Source organism: Otolemur garnettii, unplaced genomic scaffold, assembly GCF_000181295.1.
Source record: "Otolemur garnettii isolate 467f Iridium unplaced genomic scaffold, OtoGar3 scaffold00057, whole genome shotgun sequence".
NCBI classification, from domain to species: domain Eukaryota; kingdom Metazoa; phylum Chordata; class Mammalia; order Primates; family Galagidae; genus Otolemur; species Otolemur garnettii.
Genome location: NW_003852452.1, coordinates 6,707,207 through 6,717,589, shown reverse-complemented (window position 1 = coordinate 6,717,589; position 10,383 = coordinate 6,707,207).

Here is a 10,383-nt window from a genome sequence, read left to right as displayed (position 1 = left end):
TTTTTTTTGACTTTTTAATAATGACCAATTTCAATATAGTGATGTGGTATCTCATTGTGGTTTTAATTTACATTTTTCTGATAATAATGTTGGGTATCTCTTCATAAGTTTGTTAGTCATTTGCATATCTTCTTTCTAAAAATGGATGTTCATATCATTTGCTTGGTTCTTGCTGAGTTGTTTGAATTCCTTATAGATTCTGGATTTTAGTCCTTTGTAAGATGTATAGTTTGCAAATATTTTCTACCATGTAGGCTATCTGTTTACTCTGTTGATTATTTCTTTTGCTGTACAGAAGTATTTTGGCTTAATTAAGTCCCATTTGTTTACTTTTATTTTTCTTACATTTGCTTTTGGAGTCTTAGTCATAAATTGTTTGCTTAGGCCAACATTCAGAAGAGCTTCTTCAAGAATTTTTATGATTTCAGGTCTGACATGTAAGTCTTTAAAACATCCTGAGTTAATTTTCGCTTATAGTAACAGGTATGGATCCAAAGTCTTTCTTCTGCACGTGGGTATCCAATTCAAATGTATGCAATTTTTATTAGGTCTTATATGGTTTAATTTTTTTTTTTAAGTCTATAAAAATGTAAAGCCATCCATGTCTCTCAGACACCTGTAACCTAAGAGATATCCACTGAAAAATTCTACAAAAGCAACTCACCCTGGAAATTGGTCAAACCCTCTGAAGTTGAATGTAACTGGTGGGTAAAAAGAAGCATTTGATGTCTCCCTTCCAGCCCCATTCCTGCCAAAATGACGAGGCTTGCATAGGTAAAGGCAAAAGAAACTCAAAAGTTTGGGGCTGGCAATGACCAGAGCAAACCGGTGTGGCCCACCATGTTCACTGTATCATGGGCCCCTGGTTCTAGGTCTTGTGAGCTGGGAACAGAAAAGAAGGAGGGGAGGGGACAGGAAAGTTTACAAGCAAACAGAAACTAACACTTAGGATAATGATCAGCTAGGTATGAGTCCATCACTCTGTAATGATCCCAGCCTGGGCAGCCTATAGTTTAGGCCAGCGGTTTTCAACCTGTGGGTAGCGACCCCCTTGTAACAATGAAAATACATCCTGCATATCAGATATTTACATTATGATTCATAACAGTAGCAAAACTATAGTTATGAAGTAGCAATGAAAATAATTTTATGGTTGGGGTCACCACAACATGAGGAACAGTATTAAAGGGTCGCAGCATTAGGAGGCATTAGGAAAGATGAGAACCACTGGTCTAGGCTATAAAGTGTATCCATCCTAAAATAGGGAAATACGAATAAGAGATCAGACTTTGTTAAAATTAGCATATGGAGAAAAACAAAATGACTAGGATGCTTAAAATGGTTGAAGTAGGGATTGGGTAATGTCAGGGAAGAAGCAAACTTTTTCTTAACCGGGCAGTATTGTTGAAAACAAAGCTCTACTATTCAATGCTTTTATCCCTCTCTCCTTGATATCCTTTTTTTTTTTTTTTTTTTTGAGACAGAGTCACTATGTCACCCTTGGTAGAGTGCCTTGGTGACACAGCTCACAGAAGCCTCAAATTCTTGGGCTTAAGCAATTCTCTTGCCTCAGCCTCCCAAGTAGCTGGGACTACAGGCACCCGCCACAATGCCCGGCTATTTTTCTGTTGCAGTTGTCGTTGTTGCTTAGCTGGCCCAGGCTGGGTTTGAACCTGCCAGCCTCGGACTCGGTGTATGTGGCTTCCAGCCATAACCATTGTGCTACAGTGCTGAGGCAATATCCTTTTTTTCTTCTAGTTAATACTTTTTTTTTTTTTTGGAGACAGAGTCTTGCTCTGTCACCAGGGCTAGAGTGCCATGCATAGCCTAGCTCACAGCAATTTCAAAGTCCTGGGTTCAAGATCCACTTGCCTCAGCTTTCTGAGTAGCTGACACTACAGGCATGAGCCACTACACCCAGCCTAGTTAATACATTTTTAATAGGCCTCATTTTGTAGAGCAGTTTTGAGTTCGCAGCAAAACTGAACAAAGTACAGAGAATTCCCATATACCTCATCCCTCATGCAAGCACAGCCTCCTCCACCTTCGACATCTAGTCCTGGAGTGATGTGTTTGTTACAACTGATGACCTTAGTTGACACATCGCCATTACCCAAAGTCTACAGTTTACATTAGAATTTATTGTTGGTGCTGTTCATTCCATGGGTTCTGAAAAATACATGATGACATGTGTCTACCATGATAGTATCATATAAAATACTTTCACTGCCTTGAATCCTTTGTGCTCTTCCTAATCAGACCTATCTCCTCCAACCCCTGGCAGTCACTGATCTTTACAGTGTCTCCACAATTTTTAACTTTTCCAGAACTTCATATAGTGGGAATCACACAGTACGTAGCCTTTCAGATTGTCTCTTTTCACTTAGTAATATGCATTTAAGTTTCTTCTGTGTCTTTTCCTGGCTTGATAGCTCATTTCTTTTGGCACTAAATAGTATTCCATTGTCTGGATGTACCACAGTTTATTTACCCAGTCATCTTCTGAAGGACCTCTTAATTGATCCCAAGATTTGACAATTATGAATAAAGGTTATGTTACCATCCATGGATAGCTATTTGTGTGGACATAACTTTTCAGCTCATCCAGGTGAATGCCAAGGACCATAAGGAGTGTAAGGTCTGTGTCTAGATTCACTGTTTTACATGCAATGTCCAGTTGTTCCAACACCATTTTACTTAATTGCCTTTGCTCTATGGTCAAGTTCAGTTGATGATATTCATGTGAGTTACATCTGGTGTCCTTATTCTATTCCATTGTTCTATTTGTTTATTCTTTCACTAATCTCTCACTGTCCTGCTTGCTGTGGTTTTATAATAAGTCTTAAAGTTAGTGTCAGTCTTTCAACTTCGTTCCTCTTCCTCAATATTGTATTTCCTATTACGAGTCCTTTGCCTCTTCTATAAACTTTAGAATCAGTTTGTTGGTATTTACAAAATATATTTCTGGGATTTTGCTTGAGATTGCATTGAGCCTGTGGAGCAGGTTAGGAAAACTGACATCTTGACCACATTAAGTCTCCCGATCCATGAACATGAAATAGCTCTCCACTCATTTAGATTTTTTTTCTTTCATCAGAGTTTTTAGAGTTTTTTTATCATATAGAGCTTGTGCATATATTATTAGTTTTATGCCTTAGTGTTTCATTATTAGGGATGCTAATGTAAATGGCATTGTGTCTTTTATTGCAAATTTTACCCATTCATTGCTGATATATAAGAAAGCAATTGACATTTGTATGTTGGCCTTTTATTTTATTTATTTATTTATTTATTTATTTATTTATTTTGGGGCAGACTCTCACTATGTCACCCTCAGTAGAGTGTTGTGGCATCACAGCTCACAGCAACCTCAAACTCTTGGGCTTAAGTGGTTCTCTTGCCTCAGCCTCCCAAGTAGCTGGGACTACAGGCACCCGCCACAACGCCCGGCTATTTTTGTTGTTGTTGCAGTTGTCATTGCTGTTTAGCTGGCCCAGGCCTGGTTCGAACCCGCCAGCCTGGGTATATGTGGCTGGCACCCTACCCACTGAGCTACAGGCGCTGCCTATATTGAGCTTTTATCCTGCACTAGTTTCAGGAGTTTCATTTGTTGATTCTTTCAGATATTCTAAATAGACAACATTTAAAGTGTTGTTACACCAGTGTTTTGTTTCAGTTATTGTGATTGGAGCAGCAGAGGTAGGGGAGGAGGTTTGTGGACAGGGACCATTTTTTCTCTGATTCCCCAGACTGAGCTGAGCAGAGCCAGAATTCAGACCAAGTTTATGTTCAGGTCACAGTACCTCTAAGGGTGGCCAGTGGAAAGAAGGGAGATTGGTAAATAGGATAATTGCTTCACCAATTTTCCATTTCTTGTATCTGATTCTTGGCAATTATTCCCCTACTCTAGCCCCATCCCGTGCGTTCTTCGCCCAAACAGCCATGGATGATTGGAGATGCCCTTTCATTCTCAGGACTCTGGACAATGCTTCCAGAATTTCTAATGGAGAGCAGCTGGTCCTCCAGTTTGCTCTTGTGCAACCTTGGCTGCAAAGCTACTCCCCAGAAAGCTATTGCTTCACTGTAGCAGTCGCTGGTGGGGGGATCTGTCTTTGCAGTTTTACCCTTCCCTGTGCGTCCAACCTCCCAGCAGGCCTGGCCCAAGCTGACTGCTCAACATTGATTTGGTCAGTATGGGAAGAAATATATTTTTTTAATCAATAAAAACTCTACGGCTGGACACCTGTGCTCAATGGTTAGAGTTCTGGCCCTATGCACTAGGGGTTGGGGGTTTGAACTCGGCCAGGGCCTGCTAAAAAAACAAATGAACAAACAGACAAACAAAAACTCTGAGTAGAAATAGGCTTTCTCGGCTCCGTGCCTGTGGCTCAAGTGGCTAAGGCGCCAGCCACATACACTTAAGGTGGCGGGTTCGAATCCAGCCCAGGCCCACCAAGCAACAGTGACAGCTGCAACCAAAAAATAGCCAGCGCTGTGGCGGGCGCCTGTGGTCCTGGCTACTTGGGAGGCTGAGGCAGGACACTCGCTTGAGCCCAGGAGTTGGAGGTTGCTGTGAGCTGTGATGCCACAGCACTCTACCCAGGGAGATAGCTTGAGGCTCTGTCTCAAAAAGAAAAAAAAAAGAAAAAGAAATAGGCTTTCTCAGTAATTTACTTCTTTGAACTGAAGAACAGGAAATAGTCTTTAAAAAAATAATAATTTAATGATCGGTTTGCATTTTTCTGAAGCTCATTTTCTCTCTTCAGTTTTGTTTGTTTGTAATTTTATGACTCACAAAACATTTTGAGGTGAGCAAAGCAAACCAGTGGATCTCAGGAAACAGCGCCAGGCCATCCATCCCTGGTTGAGAAATTCCAGCTGACCACTAGTGCACGTGAGTGTCTCAAAAATTGCTCTCAGGTGGGCTGCCGCTCATGGAGAGCATTGTTTCCACTTCCTTTTGAGGACTGTCAAGGACAAAGTTACAACGAAGGTAGTGAAATGATCTAACCGGCTTCACTCATGACGCAGGAATCGAGAATTTGGGAAAGGTGTTCTCATGAACCAAGCAGAGGAAATGGGCTTTGTAGTCAGAAAAGAGCTGAAGAAAGTAGAAATAAGGAACAAAAAGCAGATTGGTCCTTTCAGCCTTGGTTTCTTTGTAGGGTTAAAGCAGAGGGAGTTAAAACTGGTCTGTCTGGGGATTTGGCATGTGTTCTCTCTTCTCTCTTCCTCTCTCTGTTTCTATGAAGACAGATAAACAATCTAGTTTTGATTTGGTGACATGGAACTTTAGCATGAGTCACTCCATTTTAGTTTGGTCTATTGGGGCCTAGAGCAGGAGTTCAGTTCAAGTTAACAGCCTTCTAGAAATTTATTTAACAAGACAGTGTCTACCTCAGTGAGACTCGAACTAATTATTTCCATAGCTGCATAAGAAGTTGATAGAAAAACTGGAGTAATCAACTCTGTTTTCTAGTTTGCTCCAGTGATGTGTGGGCGTTGATTTGTGTTTGCTGGCATTACTTTAACATCCTTGTAAAAGCAACCCTTCCTTCTCCCATCTCTTCCCACAGCTGCCCCTAGGCCCACCTTTCTAATCTGGCTCAGAAACTTTGATCCCACTTAAGCTAGTCACATGGTTTCTGTCTGAAATACTCTGCCTTGGCTCACTAACTAACTTGAGGTTGACAACTTACTCCTGAATATTTAACTCTGTTCTTGGAACTAACCCATCTTCAGACTTAAGTTTCACTACTGAGAGTGAGGGAAATAAAGGTGTTGGAGATCCACAGTGTAATTTGCGACAGGGCACACTGACCTTTTATCACCAGGGCTTTTCCCCAGCCTGCTGTATGGGCATAATAGAATCCCCGCTTGGTCTTGTTAGGTAAGAATAAGGAGGAAGTGGAGCAGGTGGCACTAGGAGATGCCTTATCTACCGTAGGAGGAACAAATGACCAGAATAGGGGCATTCAAGAAGGAACAGAGACATGTCCAGGGAGCTTCCGAGGACTAAAGAGATGTTTGGTCTATGACGGGGTCTCCGAGAACTGACTAGTCAGAAAGCGGTAGAGAAACCACAAAGTGGAGATAAGATCAAGGCCACAAAAGAGGGTCTTTGGAACATGTGCACAGTTGAGGTAACAGTATCCTCAAGTGACCTCCCCACAGTAACACAGTGAAAATCATACCCACCAGCACCAAGACAGTTTACAAATACCATGGCAACCCTGGAAATTGCCTTACAAGGATAGAAAAGGAGAGATTTACCATTCTAGGAATTCTCTTTTTCCAAGAAAAACTATGAATATTCCACCCCCAGATTAGCATATTATTAGGGATTAACAGAAAAGGACAGCCCTAATCCTGGGGGCCTGCTGTTTCTTACTGGAACAGTCTATATTCTACCAACTCTGAGAGTGTACTATCTGTTCTCCACTGTCTTTCTTTAATAAATCTTGGCACTTTGCCTCTTGCACCTGCTTGGTCTGCTCGTTCAGTCTGTCGACTCAGTACCAGTAACCGTTCTTTGTGATATTGGGAACCAAGGATGAGGGAACACGGACTTGACATCTGGTCCCCCCACCTGACAATGTCCAGTCATCATAGTCCCCACTTGAGTGTGATGATCTGATGGGGATGTTTTGCTTTCGTCAGAGGATATGGGGATAGGAAAAGAAGAGACCAAATTGATGTATACTGAATTCTACACTGTCCCATTGCAGCAATATCACATTAGTTCAATTTAAAATTCCACATTTGCAAGTATATTTAGCAATATTGTTCAGGGAGTTTATTTAGAAATGTGTGTCAAAACCTTAAGAATATCTATATTAGTCACGAGCCTTTGTTGCCAAAGATAGAAAGCCAGCTCAGAGTACTACAAGTAAAAACAAAAATTTTGGGTGGCACCTGTGGCTCAAGGAGTAGGGCGCCAGCCCCATATGCCGGAGGTGGTGGGTTCAAACCCACCCCTGGCCAAAAACTGCAAAAGAAAAAAAAACGAAAATTTTTAGGCCAAGGCATTGGACCCATCCAGAGGAGCGTGCTGCCTTAGTCATGGCTGGAACCAGGAGCTCGAATGCTGTCACCCAATATGATGTTTATGTTTGTGCTCCCTGGCTGGGCTCTGCTTTCTTCTGTTAGCGTCAAGATGGCACTCAGCAGTCCCAATCTTAAATGATCTTTGGTACAACTTAAGAATTTCAAAAGGAAAGAGATGTTTTTATCCACGAATCATTATCAGACTTATTGGTCTCATTCCTTGACCAGGCACTGTGTCTGGGGAGGTAGGAGACAGGGTACTCTGATCAATTCTAGCATGGATAAAAAGTCCCACCAGGTGAGGGAGATACAGCTCCTCAAAGGAAATGGGAGATTAGGGTCTCAAAGGAAATGGGAGAGTGGTCAGTTCTACCAACTGAAAAAGAAAAGAAGGCCGGGCACGGTGGCTCATACTTGTAATCCTAGCACTATGGGAGGCCAAGGCAGAGTTTGATTTGAGGTTGCTGTGATGCCATGGTACTCTACCGAGGGCAACATAATGAGACTCTGTCTCAAATAAATAAATAAATAAATACTCCATTTGAAATTGGCCTGGAGTCTTTCTTTCTTTCTTTTTTTTTTTTTTTTGAGACAAAGCCTCAAGCTGTCCCCCTGGGTAGAGTGCTGTGGCATCACAGCTCACAGCAACCTCCAACTCTTGGGCTCAAGCGAGTCTCCTGCCTCTGCCTCCCAGGTAGCTGGGACCACAGGCGCCTGCCACAATGCCTGACTGCTTTTTGGTTGTAGCCATCATTGTTGTTTTGGTGGGCCTGGGCTGGATTCGAACCCGCCACCTTAGGTGTATGTGGCTGGCGCCTTAGCCACTTGAGCCACAGGTGCTGAGCCTGGCCTGGAGTTTTTCATTGGCCTCTCTGCACCTACGGGCAGTGTTGCCCTTTTCTATTGGTCATTGACTGTCTCTTTCTATTGCTCATCGGTTCCCTGCTTTACCACTTTATACCCACATTCTTGTGGGCTCTCCCGACTTCCTGGTTCAGGAGGCCAAGTTTTCCTCCCGTCCCCCTTGAAGCCCCTTTCTCAGTGTCCCTTATAACTCCCCCCCGAGGAGATAGAATCCTGAAATCTTGAAGGGAAGACAGACAACCACAGTTCTTAGCCACTTCCTACTGTCAAAATGGGGCATTGGCTTACCTGTCAGGGGCCCCCACCTTTAGGTTCCCTACTCTAAAGGGGTTTCTGGGTCAGAAGTTTCTGGCCACTTGGTCAAAAGCTTTCATCAGTATTTGCTGGAATCCCTGAACCACCATCATGTTTATGTGAAACTGCTGGAGCCTGGGATCTGCTGTGGAACGTGGGGAATGCAGGGTCCTCCTTCAGCAGCTCTGCCAGGAAAAATGTTGAAGTTTCTTTTTCCAGGTTTTGTGGCACCAGAAAAGATGGGGGTTGGTGGTTCTGGTTCCTCGAACCCAGTTGACCTGGGTAGGGTTAGGGTTAGGTTATTACTCGACTAAGCTAGAAAGTTCAACCTAGGCACAGGAATTGTGGAAGCAAAAGGGAGAAGAAACTGAGACTAGTCACAGGCAGTGTGGCTAGACAGCAGAGGTAACTTACACAAGTTTCAGGGTAACAAAGAGGTTTAGGAAGAACAAAGAGAAAGCTTAGAGCACTTCCAAAGAGAGTTGGAAGTATGTCCCTCTCATGAAGGAGCAGAGGAGACAGAGAGAGACCAGGCCATCCTTTTTAAACTCTTGAATGTATCTGTAGAATGTGTCTGTAGAATGTGTCTGTATCTGAGACTGTGTCTGCATTTTCCTGCTGCTAGAGACAGGGAACTTTTCTCAATAGTGTTAGTAATATTCAGATTGCTGCTTAAGCAAAATACATACATCAGTGAACATCCTACACGACCAAACCTGCAGCCCTTAAGTCGCTTACTCCACTTGTTTCAATTTTTCCTGGAGAACTCCCTTCTGGAATGAGACTGCATCATCCCAAAAGCCCCTGCCTTCCCAACCTCAGGAAAGAGGACTGAAGAATTTGGTGTCTCTCCAGGTTACAAACCAAATGTCAGCAGGCCTACTCTTCATAAACCAAAGAGGGAAGACCTTAATTATGTGGGTGACTTCTAAAAAAGTACAAAATTTAGGAGGAAACAACACTCACTTATTTCTACTATTACCTATGTCTACTATTTCACATGTGAGCTAGCCTCCTTTCTCTCAAAATTACCCACCATGAGAGGCAACTCTAAGGCATAGAAAGATGGACTACCAGGGTACTTTCTCTCTCTCTCTCTTTTTTTTTTCAAACAGAGTCTCAGTAGCTCTGGCATAGAGTGCCATGGCATCTAGTTCACAGCAACCTCAAACTCTTGGGCTCAAGTAATCCTCTTAACTCAGCCTCCCAGGTAGCTAGGACTACAGGTGTCCACCACAACACTCTGCTTTTTTTTTTTTTTAGAGATGGGGTGTTGCTCTTGCTCAGGCTGGTCTTGAACTCCTGAGCTCAAGCAATCCACCACCTTGGCCTCTGAGAATGCTGGGATTACAGGCGTGAGCCCCCACACCCAGCTACCAGGGTGCTTTCTAATGAAGGTGATATTTCTGTTTCAAGAAATTTCACACCTTTCCACCATGAGGCACAATTACTAATAGCCTGTCAACAAACAGTCCCTGTTTTTCTAGCAAGATTGTTCTTGTCTCCTGAATAAGCTTAACAAAGGACTCCAGATACAATAGTGACAACAGTGGCCCCCACATTATCCTTTCTTCCTCCTTTCTAAGAGAACTCCAAATTTCTTTGCGGTAGCAATGTGCCCAACTGAAAAATTACATTTCCCCTGGTGGCATATACAAAGATGTGCCACTCAGAACCTTGACTTGTTACCCAGTGTGAGGAGTGTGGTCAGCTGACAGGCTCCAGTTTTTAACTCCTGGCAACTTTCAAGCTGAGGTCATGCTTTTCTTGGGGCAGTCCCCAACCAATGACTGAGCAAGATGCAAGTACCAAGGCACCTGCAAGTACCTGTCTCCACCCAAGGCAGCATTCCCCTAACAGGCAGGCTTTGCTTTGGAGCTACACACTGAGCTGGCAGAAGCCTTATCAGCTCTGCAGCAAGGCATGGTGGCTCCCCTGCCCCCATTCTGCTTCCTGCTGCTTTTACAGGTATGACTCCCCCCATTAAACTTTTTGCACACCTCACTCTATCTCAAGCATCTGCTTCCTGAAAAACACAGCTTGTGCCACCCAGCTTCCCTTGTGGTTTTGGCAGCTGTATGACACAGTGCTGGCCAGTGACGTATAAGTAGAGTTGGATGGGATTCTAGGAAAGTTCTTTTCATTGGAAGCCATCTCAGCTGACGCACACCTTTTTGC